Source organism: Symphalangus syndactylus, chromosome 21, assembly GCF_028878055.3.
Source record: "Symphalangus syndactylus isolate Jambi chromosome 21, NHGRI_mSymSyn1-v2.1_pri, whole genome shotgun sequence".
Classification (NCBI taxonomy): domain Eukaryota; kingdom Metazoa; phylum Chordata; class Mammalia; order Primates; family Hylobatidae; genus Symphalangus; species Symphalangus syndactylus.
The window spans coordinates 15,210,262-15,231,209 of NC_072443.2; the positions used below are offsets into that span (position 1 = coordinate 15,210,262).

Here is a 20,948-nt window from a genome sequence, read left to right on the forward strand (position 1 = left end):
GTGGTGCATGCCTGTAATCCCAGCTACTCAGTAGGCTGAGGGAGGAGAATCACTTGAATCCGGCAGGTGGAGGTTGCAGTGAGCTGAGATGGCGCCACTGCACTCCAGCCTGCAAAGGGAGGCTGCATCTCCTTGAAGAGGATCCTAGTACCTACCAAAAATTTATACTGTTAGTCTTTGTCCTAGCATCCCCCAAAGCAGCACATAGCCTTCTACCAGGATAACTTTGCATCACAGGAAAGGGATAATCAGACTTTTCATTGACTACTGGACACTGGCACTGAACTAACACTAATTGCAAGAGACACAAAATGCCATGGTGATCCATTAGTCAGAGTAGCAGCTGATAGAGGCCAGATGATCAATAGAGTTTTAGTTCAGGTCCATGTCAGTGAGTCCAGTGGGTCCCTGGCCCTATTCTATGGTTATTTTCTAAGTTCTGAAAGCATAATTGGAATAGATATGCTCATCAGCTGGCAGAGTCTCCACATTCCTTTTCCCAATCTGTGGAATGATGTCTATTCTGGTGGGAAGGGCCAAGTAGAAGCCAACAGAACTGTCACTATGTTGAAAAATGCTAAACCAAAAATAATAGTGAACTCCAGAGAGGATTACAGAGATTAGTGCCACCAACAAAGACTTAAAAGATGCAGGGGTGGTGATTCCCACCACATTCCATTCAACTCATCTATTTGGACTACATAGAAGACAGAGATTGGAGAATTACAAAATATTATTTTAAGCTTAACTAGGTAGTGATCCCAACTGCAGCTGCTGTACCAGATGTGATTTCATTGATTGAACAAATCTCCACACTCCCTGGTACCTGGTATGCAGCTAGTAATCTGGAAAATGCCTTTTTTTCCCCATACCTATCAATAAGGTTCACTAGAAACAGTTTACCCTTAAGCTGGCAAGGCCAGCAATGCACCTTCACTATCCTACCCCAGGGGCATCTCTACTTTCCAGCCCTGTGTCATGATTTAGTTTTCATGGATCTTGATTGATTGTCTTTCCTTTCCACAAGATATCACATTATAAAATGTCCGCTACATTGATGATATTATGCTTATCTGCCTAGTGGACAAAAAGTAGCAATCACTTTAGATTTACTAGTAGGATATGTGCTAGAGTGTAGAAAAATATATCCAACAAAAATTCAGGGGCCTTCTACCTCTGTGAAATTTCTAAGGGTCTAGTAATATGGGACATGTAGAGATACTCTTCTTAGGATAAAAAATAACCCATTCTACACTCAAATGGAACACAATGCCTATTGGGCCTCTTTGATTTGGAAGGCAACGTATTCTCCATTTGGGTGTGTTACTCTCACCCATATGCTGAGTTACCTGAAAAGCTAGTAGCTTTGAGTGGGCCCCAGAACAAAAACCATCTGTTTATCAGGTCCATGCTTCCATGTAAACTGCTCTGCAACTTGGACTAGATGATCCATACGATCTAAAGTGTCAGTGGCAGATAGAGATGCTGTTTGGAGCCCCCATAGATGAATCATAGCCTAGTCTCTTGGGATTTTGGAACAAAACCTTGCTGTCTTCTACTGATAACTTCCCTTTTAAGAAATAGCTCTTGGCCTACTGCTGGGCCTTAGTAGAGACTAAACACTTAACCATGGGCCACCAAGTTAACATGTGACCTGAGTTGCCCATCATTAAACGGGTATTTTCTGGCACACCTAGTCATAAAGTTGGGTGCGCACAGCAACATTTCACCATCAAATGGGAGAGATTTGTGACTGGACTAGAGAGGCCCTAAAAGCACAAGTAAATTCCCAGAAGAAGTGGCCCAAATAGCTATGGTTCCTGCTGCTGCTGCATTGCCTTCTTTCTCTCCTCCTGCAGCTATGGCCTCGTGAGAAATTACCTATAATCAGTTGACAAAGGAAAAGACAACTCAGGCCTGGCTTATAGATGGTTCTGCACAATGTGCAGGCACCACCAAAAGTGGACAGCTGCAGCACTATAGCTCCTTTCTGGGATATATTTGAAGGGCAGCAATAAAGGGAAATCTTCCCAGTGGGCAGAACTTCAAGCAATGCACCTGGTTTTTCACATTGCTTGAAAGGAGAAATGGCTGGACATGTGATTATATACCAATTCATTATCTGTGACCAACGATATGGCTGGATGGTCAGGGATTTGGAGGGACCATGATTAGAAAAATTGATGACAAGGTAATTTTGAGAACAGATATGTAAATGGACCTCTCTGAATAAACATAAAAATACAGATATTTGTATGCCATGTGAATGCTTACCAAAGGATGAACTGTGCAGAGGGGGATTTTAATAATCAACTGGATAGATAACCTCTTCTCTGGATATCAGTCAACCCCTCTCCTCAGCCACTCCTGTCATCTCTTAATGAGCTCATGAACAAAGTGGTTGTGGTGACAGGAATGGAAATTATGCTGGGCATAATTTCACCAACACTGACTTGACTACAACAACTCCTGAGTACCCAATGTGCCAACAACAGAGACAAACACTAAATCTTCAATATGGTTCCATTCCCCAAGGGTAATGAGCCAGCTACCCTGGTTGCAGGCCAATTACATTGAACTGCTTCCATCTTGGAAGGTCCAACTTTTTTTTTTTTTTTTTTTGAGACACAGTAGTGCTCTGTCATCCTGACTTGAATGCAGTGGTGCGAATACAGCTCACTGCAGCCTGGACCTCTTGGCCTCAACTGGTCCTCCTGCCTCTCAGCCTCCTGAGTAGTGGGAACTACAGGAGCGTGCCACTATGCCCTGCTAATTTTTGTAACTTTCATAGAGACAGGGTTTTGCCATGTTGCTGAGACTGGTCTCAAATTTCTGGGCTCAAGGGATCCACCTGCCTCAGCCTCCCAAAGTGCTAGGATTACAGGTGTGAATTACCATGCCCGGCCAGGTCCAACATTTTGTTTTTACTGGAATAGCCATTTTCTCTGAATATGGATTCGCCTTCCTTCTATACAATGCTTCTATGAGAACCACCATCCTTGGACTTACAGAATGCCTTATCCGCCACCATAGTATTCTATACATTTGTTTCCGATCTAGGAACTCACAACACAGCAAAACAAGTGAAGCAATGGGCTCAGGCTTATGGAATTCAACTGGTCTTATCATGTTTCACACTATCCTGAAGCAACCATTCTGATAGAATGATAGAATGGCCTTTTGAAGACTCACAACATCAGCTGGGGGTAAAACCTTGCAGGGCTAAAGCAAGATTTTTTAAAAAGCTGAATGTGCTCTGAATTAGCATCCAATATATTGTCCTGTATCCTCCATAGCCAGGATTCATGGATCCAGAAATTGAAGAGTGGAAATAAAAGTAGCACCACTCACTATTACACCCAGTGATCCACTAGAAAAATTATTGCTTCCTATTCCAGTGACCATATGTTCTGCAGGGCTTAGAAATCTTAGTTCCAGAGAGGGGAATGCTTCCACCAGAATATCCAATAATGATTCCATATGACTGGAAGTTAAGACTGTCACCCAGCCATTTTAAGCTCCTCATACCTCTGAATTATAAGGCAGAGAAAGGAATTTTTGTGTTACCTTAACTAGTTGATTCTAACTGCCAAGGAGATATTGATTACTTCTCCACGGTGGAGACAAGGAAGCGAATGTTTGGAACACAGGAGACCCCATAGGGTGTCCCTTAGTATTACCATGTCCTGTAATTAAGGTCAATGGACAACTACAATGAACCAACCCATGTAGTTCTACCAATAGTTCAGACTCCTTAGCAAAGAGTGTTTGAGTCACCCTACCTGGTAAAGAACCACAACCAACTGCAGTGCTTACTGAAGGCAAAGGGAATAACAAATGAATAATGGAAGATGGTAGCTTTAAATGTTAGCTACAACCTTGTGACCAGTTATAAAAATAAGAACCATAATTTTCAAAAGTATTTTCTACTTATTTTGTTTTTAATAGGTTTGTGTGTGTGTGTGTGTGTGTGTGTGTGTGTGTATGTATAAGGCAAATATATTTTTTCTTCCCTCTTTTATTCCCTTATCATGTGACATAAGATGTGACTTTATATTCTGGTATTTAAGTACTGTACATATTACATGATGCTGTTGAAGTTATGAGATATTAAAAAGAAGAGTAAAGATCACTGAAGGACTTTACTTTCTCTTCTGGTTAGGGTGTTAGTGAGTTTTCAATTACATACAGCATGGTTGTACCATGTTAAATGGAATAATTACCTTGTAATTTCCTTTATTTAGAGCTTAAGTATGATTTAAAGAGAGGTATGTGTATGCCAAGTTGACAAGGGGTAGACTTGTGACTATTAATTTATGTGTCAACTTGACTGGGCCATGGGGTGCCCAGGCATTAGGCCAAACATTATTCTGGGTATGTCTGTGAGGGTGTTTCCAAACAGGATTGATGTTTGAATTGGTAGACCGAGTAGGGCAGATTGCCCTTCCTAATAAAGGTGGGCCTTACCCAATCAGTGGAAGACCTGAATGGAACAAAAAGCCCGAGGAAGGGAACTTCTCCTGCCTGACAGGTTGAGCTTTTGGTCTTTGCTGGCGTTTGGTCTCAGACTGAAACATCAGCCCTTTTGGAGGACTGAGCTTTCCTGCTTTTGGACTAGAACTGACAGCATCTGCTCTCTTCATTCTCAGGCCTTTAAACTTGGACTATACACATCGGCTCTCCAGGGTCTGCACATTCTGGAACTCCTCCGTCTCCATAATTGTTTAAGCCCTTTTTTAAAAAAGAATAAGTCAATCTCCTGATGGCTGTTTCTCTAATACAATGAGCGTTTTCAGTTTATACTTGATGCTTTCTAGAATAATAAGTTATTGGAAATAAAAGCCTATATTTTTGTTTTGTTAATATGCTGTTGGTTTCTTCTGTTGTTTGGATTTTGCCTATTTTGTCATAAACTAACAAAAGTTTATATATATATGTATATTTCCATGTCCAATAATTTATGGTATAATTCATTTTAAAAAACTAAATAAATATAATTTTTCAAGTTTGAATTGTGGTCAAATACTAATCAATATAATATATTAACTTAGCCAACACTTTAATTTAGTCAGTTAAAACTGTCGTTGCAAAGTACACTGACCGTGTAGATTATACACAACAGAAATTGATTTTTTATAGCTCTGGAAGCTGGAAATCTGAGATCAAGATGAGAGCGTGGTCAGGTTCTAGTACAGGCTTTCCTCTGGATTGCAGACAGCTTCTTTTCGTTGTCCTCATATGGCAGAAAGAAAGTGATAGAACTCTCTGAGGTCCCTTTTATAAAGGCACTAATCCCATGAGGGTTCCATCCTCCTGATTACCTCTCAAAGGCACCACCTCCTAATATCATCACATTGGGGGTTAAGATTTCAATAAATGAGTTCAGGGGGAACACAAACATTTAGTCTATTGCGACCAGAGCTCATCAAATTTTCAGTATTAGCTATCTGCTGTAAGCAACAGAAATAATAGTAGAGAGGTGTAAAGAGACATGAGCATAGACAGCTCACTGTATATCCAAACTAAACTCAAAGAATCAGGGTACTCAATAATAGAGAGAATGTCATGTGCCAAAAAAAAAAAAAAAAAGGAGAGAGAGAGAGAGAGCTATGAGAGAATGGAAACTGTGAGAAATCTAACTGTTCAGGAAGGCAAACAAAGAATGAAGAGTCTTTGGATTCCATATGGTAAGACAACAGTGTAAAACTGAGTTGATCATGGAAGCATTTGAATATTTTAAAAATCATAACATGTTGGAAAAAACCAGCATATGGGACAATATTACCGTAAAAAGCAAAAACAGCAAAATGGTCATTGGAAAAAATTACTTGCTCTGATAAATGATAAATATGCTTTTATGCACAATGAAACAAATATCAAAATATTTTTGTAATATTAAGATACGTATTATAAGCATATAATCAAATAGGCAATTCTATATAGACAATTAATGAAACCTTGAATCTGCCATTAATCTCAGATTGGGCATATATATTTACACCTAAAACAATCTTCTATGCAATTCCCTAGGGTTCTCCATTTCCTAAAATCATATTTAGCATGATAATAGTAGTTGTCCAACAAATATAATTTCCTAGATGTTAGAATAAAATAACATTGTTGATATCAATCTTTGTAAAAAATTAAACACATTAACACCTTAAGGTGTTCCACCAAGAGATCTGGGAAATGGTCCTCAAGGCAATGAGACACTTTAAGCAGGGAAATAATATTATCAAACCATTATTTTAAAGAGTTCAAAGTAGTGACGGTGTTTAGAAAGAATAAGTAGATGGGTATTAAGCCTAGGGAAATTAGTTAGAAAATAGTTAGGAAAATCCAAGAAAAGCATTGCGAGCACCTGGATTCTGTGTGTGGGTGTGGCAATGAAAATAGGCAAAAATAAATAAATAAATAAATACGTCAGGGAGATTCCAGCAAGTGAGATTGAATTTGATGTAATAATTTAATGGATCTGGAAGTAAGACAAAGAAAGAAACCAAGAAAAATTACTCCTACATTTACGACTTAAAAGACAGACTGCGCTATGTTGCTTTATTTAAAAGTTATTTGTTTTGTGTTTTGGGGAGGTAATTAGTAAAAGGGGGAAAAGAGAAGAAAACTAATTAATGTACGAATTCTTAGAGTCTAAGAAACCTATGGGATATTGAGCAAATAGTAAATGCTAAGTAAATGTTTATTAAATAAATGAATATTTTATCTAATGCCCAGACAGAGAATTGAGCTAGAGCTGTACATTTTGGAATTACAAATACTCAAACGGTAGCTGAAGTCTTGTGGATGGGATGCTGAGAATTTCAAGCATGATTTACACTGTGTATTTAATACACAGGATGCTTTTTATGTTTGGTAACTGAAAAGTATAACTTTGAATAGAAAAGTTTCAGTGGAGTAATGAAGCCAGATCGCAGTTAAGTGAGGAGCGCGTGGATAGAAACGAGGAGATGGTGACAAGAATGTAGAACTTCGTTTCTCAAGCTATTCTGCCAGGTTTTTACCTTGAGAGGTTCTGGTTTAGTCAGCCTGGTGTGGTGGTGAGACGAGCAGGAGGCAGGGGAAATACTGGGTAGAAGAGGGTGGTCCCCAGTGAGGGCCACACCCTCAAGCCTAGACCAGCGGCCCAAAGTGAGAACTTGCATTCCTATTTTCCTGTCCAAATGTTGCCTTTTCCAAAACCGCCCTGGCCCCATCAAAACCCCAGACCCCACTAGTGGAGCGGCAGAGCGGCAGGAAAGGGGAGAAGAGAAGAAACAGCTGGATGTTGGAGAGAAGCAGCTTGACTTCAGAGGGACGGCTTGATGTCAGTATTTCAGAGGAGAGTTTGCCAGGGATGGCTGAACTCCCGGGGAAGACCATCTTTCCATTCCATCCCCCTTTCAGCTCTTCATCCCACTGAGAGCCACTCCCACCACTCAATAAAATCCTCCATATTCAACACCCTTCAATTCATTCACTCAACCTGATTTTTCCTGGATGCGGGACAAGGGCCCCACAGTGCAGGTGCAAGAGGCTGTCACACTGACCCTCCACTGAGCTGTTTAACACTTAAGCCATCCACGGATGGCAAAGCCGCAAGGGCACACTGCAACACAGTGTGGGCTCCAGGGGTCGCAGGCAACCCCTAGACGCTGCCGCAGGGCCGCGCAAAGTTCTGCTCCTGCCAGTTGCCCAGCAGCAGCTTGTCCCGGCCTCTGCACCCACTCCTCTGCATGCTCCCTCTCCCACAAGGGGTTGAGAGCTGCAAACTAAGTAAGACAACCCCTTTGCTAGTTCTGCGAACTGTCCTGTTTCATCGGCTTTAGTATCAGTATTTTCTGAAAGTTACCAGAGAATTTTAATATGCAGTCAGGTTTGTGATGTGAATAACTGGTAGACTTTTTTTTTTTCCTTTTTTTTGGGGTGGAGTCTCTGTCTGTCTCCCAGGCTGGAGTGCAGTGGCGCGATCTCGGCTCACTGCAAGCTCCGCCTCCCGGGTTCACGCCATTCTCCTGCCTCAGCCTCCCGAGTAGCTGGGACTACAGGCGCCGCCACCACGCTCGGCTAATTTTTTGTATTTTTATTAGAGACGGGGTTTCACCCTGTTAGCCAGGATGGTCTCGATCTCCTGACCTCGTGATCCGCCCGCCTCGGCCTCCCAAAGTGCTGGGATTACAGGCGTGAGTCACCGCGCCCGGCCAATTTAAACATTTTCTGATTGACAATTGGTTGAGTTTGTCTAAAGACCTGGGAACAATAGAAAGGAAATGTTTCCTTTAAGATAAAAGATTGTAGAGACCAAGGTTCTTTTGAAGTCTGATAGTGGCTGCCCTTAGAGACAACAGATGACAATGTTTCCTACTGAGACTTTTAAAAAGGTGCTAGACTCTTACTTAACCTCTTTAGGATTGGGAGGATCTGGAAGTAAAAGATCTAGTTATTTTAATAGAGAATCTTTACTAATGCAAATTTTCCCCCACCAAGAACAGCTTTGCAGGGCCATTTCAAAATATGGCAGAGAAATACATTTTGGGGTAAAATATTCTTCCTTGTTTCCTAATGTTATGCAAGAGTAAATGATGATATATAGGGTTAAATAAAACCCATCTGATGAGAATTTATGGTTTGTAGGGCATGACTCCCCAGACCCCTTAGATAGGAATTTGGTCAAGATTAAAAAGGAAAATCAGAGCTTAGTCCTCATAGGTTTTATGCCTGGCTTTGGGGAAAAGGAGTTCTGGTTTCCATGACCTTGGGGAAGAGGGATTCTACTTTTTATAGCTAGCCTGGAGGGGGAATGGGACTGAGAGAAGGAGTACGGGAGAAGATCAAAGAAAAACTTAACTTCTGAGGCTATTTCTGAGGTCTTCATTTTGAGGTATTGTTTCTAAGCCCCAAGAAGTTGTAGACAATAAAATAAATAGGGTACTTATTGAATTGGTAGGGCAGAACAATGGAACTCAATCAGTGTCACTGATGCTATATGTTATTATCATTAGTGGTATGAGTAATCTTAACTAGCGTTCTAAAGTTTACAAGTGAATTACTTCTCTTTTGTCTATTAAAAATATTTTTTAAATTATTTCAGTGATATCTTTTTCACACTTTTCCATTCAAATATGCTTTTGTGAATCATAGGGAGAGTCCACACTATAGGAATCATGCATGTGTTTGTGTTGTCCCTGCAAAAATCAGCTGCTATGTAGGTCCCAGTCAATGAACTATAGAGACTAAGAGAAAACTTCCCTTTTGCATTCTGAAAATTTGCATCTGACAAAAAGGAAGATTAATAAAGGAAAAGCATACAAAATTTTATTTTAATGAGCATAGCATGGGAAAAATCGCTTGAAAAATGATTAACCAATAACCAAATGGGGTATAAAAGCTTAAATACTCTTTTTCATGGGAGCAGGGAAAGGTGGGGAAATAGATAATGATTTCAAGTGGCAGCAAATGATTATTCAGGAGAATGGATGAAAAGAGATTAACTTATAAGTAATTCTCCTTGTAATTTGAATGAATCCCAGATGCAAGCATTGTTTTGTTTTAAAAAAAAGTCCCTCTAGGTATGGTTAGTATGGCTGGATTTCTCAGTCTTTTCTTCTGAGAAAGATAATAAAATTTTAGGGAGGGAAGGAAGGAAATTGTGTTTATTTTGAAAAGAAGCTTTCTTGGTCAAAGAAGGAAATTCCAGAGAAAGAGAGAGTCTCTTTCTACAGTTGGGGGTGGGGAGAAACAAAATAAGGTTAGATGGACCTTGACTCTGAGAAGTATCTAAGGACTCTCAGCCAAAGTGTCAGTCTCTGAGGTATCACTTTCCCAGCCCTAACAAAACTACAGGTTAAGAACCAGATGGAGGAACATTAACAAAGAAGGAGATAAGAATGGAAATTCTGATTGGTAAGTAAAACCCTCCAAAACAGTAATTTAATACACAAATCATTTGATACATACAATATATTTCATGTTTCCACATGAATAAACTCAGAAACCTGTGAAGAGTGCAGTAAATAATATATGTATTGAACAGGTTATTTAATAAATGTAAATAATTCATATTTTTCCATTTAAAAGAAAAAAATATTCCCAGTGAAAAGTTTTAGTATTTTTACTAAAATGACTTAGTGCTAAAAATGCTAAATGTGTTTTTTAAATATCATGTCTAGTTATGATCTGCTTCCGAGATTCTATGCCAGAATTTCAAGCTGTGAGAAGATTTTGCAACGGAAACTTTTTCAAACAATTGAAATAAAGCTTTGCTCTTATTAGGAAACTGAGAGGCTTGAGAACATCCCACCTATGAATAGATGAGAGATAGAATAGGAAGAGGAAGTGCTAAATGCTGGTACAGTCAGAGACCTCCTGAATAACAGTCTTCCAATTTCATTAGGTAGGGCACAAGAAACCTGTAAAGAGGAGTGAGATGGAGGAAAACTTTATAGAAACTTTTCTCTATGATTGGCTTGGCATACTATAGAAAAAAATTTGAGAGGAAATAATTCAAAGAAAGAAGGAAGTGGGGAGGAAGGACGGAAGGAGAAAAGGAGCAAAAGAAAGACAGGAAGGAAGGAAGGAAAGAAGGAAGGAAAAGAAAAAAACAAAAAGAAATTAAAGAGCTTGTAATCTGTTAAGATGTGTCTAATGCATCACTATTTTCTAGTACGTTTGTTATTAGTATTATATTCTTATTCATTTTCATTTGTGAATTATATATATTTGTTCTTGAAAATTGGTTTATTAAGCTCTTACAAGCCCTTTAAAAGTGAAATAATTATTTTCTAGTGCTATTAGGGAATTTGTTGAGCCTCTGTTTAAAATATTTTAAATACATTTTGCTTTAAACATAGAAAATAAGACTTACAAATACAATGTTGCTGGGGTCCAGAACCATCTACCCTGAAATATGGCATTGAGAAAAATAGCAGAAGCCGCAAGCTCACTCTGATATTCCCAGACCCTTTTCCCCTGAAATAGGCCATAAAAGAATTCCCTGTTCTTCCTTTAAAGTAGGTTATAAGACCCTCATTTGAGAAATGCTCACCCTACACCTGGAAGAAAAATATATCCTCATCTCTGAAGGCAAAGAAAGATAGAAACGAGTCTGAGCAAACAGGCCTTACCAAGTTCTTTCCGTCAGTTTATTATTAATAGATTATACCCCCTTTTTCCAGTCATACTTGTCCACAGCTATCTACTTCTTTAACTCAGCAAAAAACAAACAAACAAACAAAAAAACAGGTTTCCCTATTTCTTTGGGTCTTTATTTATGAAGGCTCTGTGTCACATAAAACTTAATTTGTTAGCATAAAACTTATATTGAGGAAGTTTCTAGGCTTTTCTCTTGTTAGTCTGTCTTTTGTTATAGGTATCTTAGCCATGAACCTAGTGATGGGTGAGAAAAAAAAAAAAAATTTCTCCCCTACAATGTCAAACAGAAGATCAATTAAAATTGTAATGAGTTCAGTCCTTGGCATTGGTGACATTGTTTAATGGTATTTTTAGTTATTTTTTTTCCGATAGGATTGGCCTAATAGATTCTTAATGTGTTTCCAGATTTGTTTATTTGCAGCAAATCCAAGTTGAACCAAATGCTTCCTTTGTTTCTTTTCAGATACCCTGTCATATACTTATAAAAGTCTTAGGCTGGCAAAACGCTGTGAGTACCAGGTATTAGCCTTGGGGGAAGGAAAACCAAAGCCCAATTAGTAAAACACTGTTTTACTCTCTGGTCTCCTACACTTTCATTTTGAGATGAGAAAAGGAGGGTGAAACCATGTTGATGCTGTTTTGATTAAGTTAAAGTCAAATAACCCCAAATACACCTCTTGAGGAAAAATGTATTACGTTGACAAGTTCCAGCTGTTATGTATTCTAATCAAATAGTACCAGAAACAATCACAGCATAAAGTTGAGGTAAACAGACAAGGCACAGTGAGGTTTCATAAAAGAGCCAAGTCAGCAAAGAGTGGTTCAGAATTTGATGATTGCAAAGAAAGAATTAGAAAATAATTGAATCTCTAAAGCATCTGTATTGCTTTAGTTGAGTTACTGAAGAGAGTGTGAGTGTGTGTGTGTGTGTGTGTGTTGCATGTGTATGTGTATAAGTCTGCATGTGTGGTTTTAATTTTGGATGACCATGTACTATAAAAAAAGATAACTAACAATTGTATATCATTCGGTTCTTCAGATTTTATAGTTTAATGTGTTTAAAACAGTTCAAGTGTATAAATTCAGTCATGTTTAGCATTAGTAATTATAAATGGGGTTGGGGATACACAATAGCAAACAAAATTAAGCAAAATATTTTTTTCCCCTTTGGAGACTGAAACAGTTGTGAGACCAGTGGGAAAATCAGCAAAAGATTAGAACCATTACTCTCTGTCATTGAGATGCCTATGTACACCTGTGGTTGGAAAAGGTCAGTTTCCCCAGAGGAAAGTCATTTGTCCACTTCTACACTAACTGGTCTTCTAGCAAGTGATGGAAGTCCTTTGAAATTAAGTACAATTTCAAAGAATTGGCAAAACCCAAAATCAATGCCTGAACAGGAGCAATTAACAGTTCAATAGCCTTGAGCCAGCTTGAAGCTATTCAGAAACCAAACCACTCAAGTGAAGAAGAGAAAGAAAAACAAACTTTCTGTGGATCATAAATGCCCAGCTGAGAGTTTTATAGTTTTAAGGATTCTTCCTTGTAAAAAGAAATGACCTCAAAATATTAAACGATTTGGGGTAGTTTGGGCAGGGGCATTTATTCTTTCCATAGCATGCTTGTGCCAACTCACATGCCCAAGTGGCCAGATGTGACTGGAAGTGGTTCCATGTGTCTAAATGGCAGCACTTGCAGGCACAAGTCAATGATTGGATTAATGGCTCTTGGCATGATGTCATCTAATCCAATTGAATGGGTGTCCTTGTCCTGTTGTGAAAAGAAGTAAGACCTGTCTTATTATTTCACTCGTTGGGGTGTCTTTCCATGAATCTAAAACATAAATTGTCTGTTCTCATCAACTGCCATTTTCTAAAAAAAATTTAGCTAATATTTAATCCAAGGTAAGTTGACCTACATATATATATTTATTTTTCAGATTTAGGAACTATTTTATAATACATTAGCTAATTTTTAATATTTATTAAGAGTGTTTAACATTCTAAAAATTTTGCTGATCTTAGACACTAAGTTGTCTCTTATAACAAAATTATTTTAGAGGAAACAAATCAAATATTACATTGTTACTCTTAGAAATAACAAATTACTAATTTTCACACCAATTTTCTAGGGGGGATGGAGTTTAATTTGGAAAAGCAGTGCAATTTTTCAGGCTTGTTAGTGACAATAAATTTTTCATATAAAATACTTTGTATAGTACAATTAGGAAATCAGACAAAAATATTTGGGCCACTTTTATCTTTTTTCTCTTTTATCATATATATATATAACTAGACTAAATATATATATTTATATATATAAATAGTCTTTAAGAATGTTATTGATTGAAAAATAATTCTCATTACAAATGTTGTGCCTATGTACGCTCATTTGATAATTAAAGAAAATATGACACAAGTTGTTCCTTGCCTGAATTTCCTAATAATGTCCTTGACTGAATAATAATGAATATTGGACTCTCTGTCTTTTCATTTATGAGCATATTGTCTGTGGGAGATCACGTTCTAGTGACAGACTGTTAATTTGTTTTTTCAGCTTGGTGTTCAGTGACACATTCTAAAGAGTCAAAGTACTTTTATAATCAGAGTACCTCATTACTAAGAAGGTTGTTTTAACTAATTTCATCCACTTATTCTATTTTTGTGAATCTTCATACTTGGGCTTCTTCACAATTATAGACATTTCTAGTTATTATAACATTTCTTCTGGATTTTGCTAGCACCAGGAAATCACCTATATTCTATGAAAACAGCTGGACACTTTTGACATGCTTTTGAACATTTCTTGTCTTTCCTCATTTTTAGTGGAATGTTTATCCTTTCCTGAAAATGATTAGGACTTGATTGTGCACAGCATCCTCACCGCCAAATGTATCCTTCGCATTTTCTGCAATTACAAGTACATGAATGTATACAAAAAAATTAGTGCTTATAAGCATTACGACAGCATGTGTGCAGCTCATACTTTGTAAAGTCTTTCTGTATCTGATTAAAATACAACAACGCTATTCCAATCAGCTTTGGAAAGTTTCAAAGATACCTCATAAGGTCAAAATTTTGTGGTTGCTTTCTCAAAAAAGGATAAAAAGTCTCCCTTTTGCTCACCCTGTGTATGAAGGAAATGTCATTATAAAAACTTCATTAATATGTAAATTGCAACATTTTGATTAGCACTTGCAGACCCCTTTTGTTAAGAAAAGGACGGAAGGAGCTAACCAGATTGCAATAATTTACATAATAAAAACTCAGTGGTGGCAATGCCACCAAGTAGAGAAGCTAAAGAAACCTAGAATGTCTATTTAAACAGATTAATAAAGTATTGGAATCACAAAGTACAAAAGGAAAGAAAATATTTCTCTTTCAACTGACAAACTCTATTTTAGGGGAAATTACAGGTATTGCAGATTCTATTACGATGATAGGATAGAACATGTAGCCAACAGTATCAGCACATACATATTTTTTTCAGTTTAGAAATTTATGTTTCCATCACTGGTGTTCAGGGATTTAAATAAAAAAACAGGCATCTATTATGAACTTGGTTTTGGTAGAACATAGCATAAAAGGTTTGTTATGAAAAAAACTAACTCATATTCATTTAACTAATCAAAAGTCATATTTCAATTTAATGTGAGAAATTTGTAAACACTAAGAAAAAAAGAAACAGAAAATTTAAATTTTATTGATTATTCGGTTTTTAGTATGTGTTTTTGGTGCCTTGTAGTTGAGGACTAAGCTCTGATTTTTTCTCATCTTGTCCAAATTCCGAGCCAAGGGGTCTGGGGAGTTATGCCCTACAAACCACAAATTCTCATCAGATGGGTTTTATTGAACTCTATATATTGTTGTTAAACGTGGAGGGTGTCCAGGTTTATGGCGTCTTGAACAAAGAACTGGACAAAACGCACAAAGCAAGGATGGAATAAAGGGTCTTATTGAAAATGAAAGTACACCCCAGTGTGGTTGCAGGCCTGAGCACAGGGGCTCAAAGGCCCCGTTACAGAACTCTGGGGAGTTTACACCCTAGAGGATTCCATTGGTTACTTTGGGTACACCTTATGTAAATGGAGAGGATGAAGTAAAGTGACATTTATGAGGTGTGCCCTGTGGAGAGGATATTTCCTGTTGTAGCTGGAGTGTGAATTGGCCTTATGTTCCCTGCCTCAGACCCTATTTTCTTGCCCCATTGTGACTTTCCAATTTGACTCTGGCATAACATTACATGACTAAGAAGAAAATCAAAATGTTTTACCCTAAAACATGTTTCTTTGCCTTATTTTGAAATGGCCCTGCAAAGCCATCCTTTGTGGGAGAAAATTTGCATCTGCAAAAAATCTCTATTAACATAGCTAGATCTTTTTCTTCCAGGCCCTCCCAATCCTGAAGGGATTAACTGAGAGTCCAGCACCTTTTAAAGATCTGAATAGGAAACAACTGTCATCTCTCCTGTTTAAGGGCAGCCACTGTGAGACTTCAAAATAACCTTGGTCTCCACAGTCTTTTATCTTAACCTGAACATTTCCTTTCTGTTGATCTCAGGTCTTTAGAAAAACTCAACCAATTGTCAACCAGAAAATGTTTACATTTACCAATAGCCTGGAAGCCCCCTCCCGACTTTTTAAATTGTCCTGCCTTTCCGGACCAAACCAATGTATTTCTCAAATGTATTTGATTGATGTCTCATGCCTCCCTAAAAATGTATAAAACCAAGCTGCACCCTGACAGCCCTGGGCACACGTTCTCTGGAGCTCCTGAGGGCTGTGTCACAGACCGTGGTCACTCATATTTGACTCAGAATAAATCTCTTCAAATATTTCAAAGAGTTTGACTCCTTTTGTCGACATAGCCCACAGGACATTTTATGAACAGGTCATCTAAACAGAGAAAAGCAAATGAAAAAGCTAAAACAATACTGTGGGTACTTTGATAGAAATTACTTTCCTTGGAAATATACACATGGCACAAATGGAACTAATGCATAAATTCTTCAGATTATTGCCTTTCCTGCACTTCACTTTTTCATGCGCGTCCGTGAAACTAGTGTGCATGTGCCTGTCCAATTAGCAGGTGGACACATGTAGGTAGAGGATCCACAGAGGAAGAAGAGACCTTGTGCGAGGCAAAACTGGAGATGTAAAGTAAAAAGGTGAGAAGGAGTGCTGAAAGTGGTGTCTTGTACCCAGACTCCTAGGGATCCAGCTAGGGCGGCAGGTGTCAGAGGTTGTAATGAGGGCTGATGGGGTAACTGCGTAGAGGGGGAGGTTCGATTTTCGTGGTGTATGAGAAAACGTTGAGTATCTACGAGCAAGCTTTCACTGTTATTTTCGGGGCTGGGTATAAGTAAACAAGAAGAGGGCCTGGGAGGAGAGTCTGACGAGCAAGGGGAAGGTAGCCAAGGATGGAGTGAAATACAGGGTAAGTGTCTTCCTAAGCAATAATTACTGCTAACGTTTTTGAGTTTGTCAGTATTGATAGCGGGCTTGTCTGTAATACGCAGCTGGAAGGCTCCAATTATTTCAGTGATGTGTGTAGTTGGGCTTCAGAGACCAAGAGTAAAGGAACATCGAGAAGGTGAAAGATTACCTAGGGGAATTCCAGTGGGTCTTTGCTGAGAGATACATAAAGGAGCAGCCACAGGAATCGTAGTTTGTGTTGTGAGAGGTCCAAATATGGGGGGAGTAGAGTTAATATAAGGAGAAAGGTTTTTTAAGTAAGTGCGGAGGAGGGCGGAAGCTTGCTGATGTAAAATGTCTGGGGAAGTCTTGCTGGTCCTGTCTAGAAAGTAAATGAGTTCCTCAGGAGGGTAAAGGTGAGGGCTGTTAAAGGAAGTTCGGAGGTGTAGGGAGACAGGAGATGTTGCCCAGTCTGCATGTAAGGTGGGGAGAGCTGTGTAGGCACTGGAAAAAAGGGAAATGCAAAGCCAGCAGTTGTTTGCCAAGCAGGGATTAGAAGCGGCTAGGAGAGAATGGGTAAGGTTGGTAGTGTGGCGGAGATAGCTGGGGAGAGGTAGAGGGTGGCATAAGAATGGGAATGAGAATACGAGTGGGTATTAAAGTAAAGAATAGAACTTCATCAGGGTGGAAGTATTGGAGGGTGCCTTGCCAGCAAAGGTCATCTATCCACTCTAAGAGGGAATTAAGAATGGCAGTTTGGGGATAGCACCAAGAGATATCAGCTGTGATGGCTTGGAGAAACAGTGTAAAGTGGCAGTGTAAACAAGAGCAGGGCATGTATGAGTAGTTGAGAACGGTGAATAGGAGTATGACTGGACAGAAGATATTAAGGATGACAAGTTTTTTGGGGGCACAGTCTAAGTTGGTCTGGTGTCTGGAATGAGACTGGGGCCTAATAAAAAGGAGCGTCTATACAGGAGCTTAAGTGGGCTGTACCTTGTAGCATTCTGAGGACAGGTCTGACTTCTGAGAAGGGAAAGTGGTAAAAGTATTGTCCAGTCCTTTTTAAGTTGGTGGCTGAGCTTGGTGAGGTGTGTTTTTAATAGACCTTTAGTCCCTTCTACTTTTCTCGAAGATGGAGGACCGTAAGGGATATCAAGATTTCACTGAATACTAAGAGCCTGAAAAACTGCTTGGCTGATCTGACTAATAAAGGCTGGTGTGTTATCAGACTGTATAGAGGTGGGAAGGCTAAACTGAGGAATTATGTCTGACAGAAGGGAAGAAATGACTGCACTAGCCATGCCTAGGAAGGAAAGGAGTTGTTGTTTTGTAAGGGATTGAGGTTTGGGAGATTAATCAGACACGATCAGCAGGGAGGGCACGTGTGTTTTTATGAGAATTACGCCGAGATGGGTAACAGATGAGGATGAAATTTGGGCTTGACTGATGTAATGGAGGCTGTCTGTGAAGCCTGTGGCAGTACAGCCCAGGTAATTTGCTGAGCCTAATGGGTGTCAGGGTCAGTCTAAGTGAAAGCAAAGAGAGGTTGGGATGAAGGGTGCAAAGGAATAGTAAAGAAAGCATGTTTGAGATCCAGAACAGAATAATGGGTTGTAGAGGGAGGTATTGAGGATAGGAGAGTATATGGGTTTGGCACCATGGGGTGGATAGGCAAAACAATTTGGTTGATAAGATGCAGATTCTGAACTAACTTGTAAGCCTTGTCTGGTTTTAGGACAGGTAAAATGGGGGAATGGTAAGGAGAGTTTATAGGCTTTAAAAGGCCATGCTGTAACAGGTGAGTGATAACAGGCTTTAATCCTTTCAAAGCGTGCTGTGGGATGGGATACTGGCATTGAGTGGGGTAAGGGTGATTAGGTTTTAATGGGATGGTAACGGGCATGTGATCGCTTGCCAGGGAAGGAGTAGAGATGTCCCATACTTGTGGGTTAATGTGGGGGGATACGAAAGGAAGACGCGACAGAGGCCTTGGGTTGGGGAGAAGGGTGGCAATGAGATGCGGCTGTAGTCCAGGAATAGTCAGGGAAGCAGATAATTTGGTTAAAATATCTCAGCCTAATAAGGGACCTGGGCAGGTGGGGATAACTAAAAAACAGTGCATAAAAGAGTGTTGTCCAAGTTGGCACCAGAGTGGGGGAGTTTTCGGGGTTTTGAAGCTTGGCCGTCAATACTTACAACAGTTATCGGGGCTAGGGAAACAGGCCTTTGAAAAGAAGGCAATGTGGAGTGGGCAGCCCCTGTATGGATTAAACAGGGGATGCACTTACCTTCTACTGTGAGAGTTACCTGAAGCTCGGCGTCCGTGATAGTCCAGGGGGCTTCCGAGGCGATCTGGAAGTGTCAATCTTCAGTTGCTAAGCCAAGCAGATGTGGGAAGGAGTCAGTCAGACAGCCTTGGGCTAGAGCTTTAGGGGCTCTAGGAGTGGCTGCCAGGTGAGCTGAACAGTCCAATTTTCAGTGGAGTCTTACACAGATGGGACGCGGCTTAGGAGGAATCTGGGGCTGTGGGCATTCTTTGGCCTGGTGGCCAGATTTCTAGCACTTGTAGCAAGCTCCTGGGGTAGGAAGTTCTGGAGGAATCTCTGGCAGCTGCGGTTCAGGTGTTTGGAGTTCTTGTGTGCTGGAGATGTGGCTGGGGTTTGTCTCACAGTGGAGGCGAGTAATTGCAACTCAGAAATACATTGCTACTTGGCTGTCTCTATTATTGTACACCTTGAAGGCGAGGTTAATTAAGTCCTGTTGTGGGGTTGGAGGGCTGGAATTTAATTTTTGGAGTTTTATTTAATGTCAGGAGCAGATTGGGTAATAAAAAGTATATTGAGAATAAGACGGCCTTTTGACCTTTTAGGATCTAGGGCTGTAAAGCATCTCAGGGTTGCTGCCGAACGAGCCATGAACTGGGCTGGGTTTTTCATATTTGATGAAAGAGCCTAAATGCTCACTGACTTGGGAGAGGTCTGATAAAGAAAAAGGAGCATTAACCTTGACTATGCCTTTAGCTTCAGCCACCTTTTTGAGAGGAAATTGCTGGGCAGGTGGGGGAGGGCTACTCACAGAATGAAACTGTAAACCGGACCCGGTGTGAGGAGGGGAGGTGATAAAAGATTATAGGGTGGAGGAGTGGAGGCTGAGGAAGAATTGGGACCTAGCTCGGCCTGGCGAGGAGCAGCCTGGGGAGGAGCAGCCTGGGGAGGATAGGAGAGGTTAGATGGGTCTGTAGAAAAGGAGGATTAGAAAGACTCAGTGATGCTTGGGGTTGGGACTGAGGGGAGAGGTGGGAGGGAAAGAAGGAGGATTTGGGACGAGTTGCATTGGGCACAGAGACTAGGAAGCGAATGATGTGTAAAAGAATGCCCGGACGTCAGGCACCTCAGACCGTTTGCCTATTTTACAACAAGAATTATTTAGATCTTGCAGGATGGAAAAATTGAAAGTGCTGTTTTCTGGCTATTTGGAACTACTGTCGAGTTTACATTGGGGTCAAGCAGCATTGCAGAAGAAAATAAGGCATTTAGGTTTTAGGTCAGGGGAGAGTTGAAGAGGTTTTATGTTCTTAACACAGGCTAAGGGAGAAGAAGGAGGAATGGAGGGTGGAAGTTTGCCTATAGTGAAGGAGCCAAGTTTAAAGAAAAGGGAGAGTAGAGACACAGAGGGAAGCAGTTCAGGGGTTCTTACCCTCCAGAAAAGCGGGAAAGGGGTCAGGGCACAGAGATACGAGGTTGGGGCACAGAAACAAGGGATCAGGCCACAGAGATATAAGAGGTTGGGGCGTGGAAATATGGGATTGGGGCACAGAGATATAAGAGGTCAGAGGGCAGAAATAAGGGATCGGGGTGCAGAGATACGAGGTTGGGTTACTTGCCCCTCTTCTAGAAAAGCGGGACTTGCCGCTGTTAGGTAACAGGAGCACCCTAATGGCGCTGGTTCCGGGTTCTTCTTCCTCCCCAACACAGGCCCACCAAAAGGAGCCAATCAGAGGTCACGCCTTCCCGCCTCAGCCTAGACCCAGCCCCTCAGCCAACCAGCGACCCCCACGTAACGTCCCTAGGCATAAAAGACGGAGGCTGCAGAGCCCTCGCTTTTTTTCTTCTTCCGCTTCGGCTCTCCCTCGGACTCCTCCGATAAAGATCTCTTGACTGCAACTGGTGTGGCGTGGTCTGAGTCTGAGCCTACAGAGTCACCCTTTCAGCCGCTAAGGGTGAAGGAGAAGGAGTTGGGGGTTTCTTGCCCCCCAGAAAGGTGGACAAGGGGTAGAGACACGGAGAGAAGGGGTTGGGGTACTTGCCTTTCTCCCAGAAAAGCGGGACTTGCTGCTAAGGGTGAAGGACCAAGGCGGGCATCCCTGTGTGGACTGACACCTCTGAAA

The 20,948-nt window shown here is 40.4% G+C and overlaps 1 long non-coding RNA gene across 3 annotated transcripts in view; it reads right to left on the bottom strand.

The window, feature by feature from the left end:
* Positions 1-20,602, bottom strand: part of LOC134735465 (uncharacterized) — a 173,499-nt gene extending 152,897 nt beyond the window's left edge. For all 3 annotated transcript variants that reach the window (XR_010118602.1, XR_010118601.1, XR_010118603.1), the window contains exon 1: positions 18,869-20,602. This is a non-coding gene — a long non-coding RNA (uncharacterized lncRNA). The remainder of the gene's footprint in view (positions 1-18,868) is intronic.
* Between the last annotated feature and the right edge of the window lie 346 nt (positions 20,603-20,948).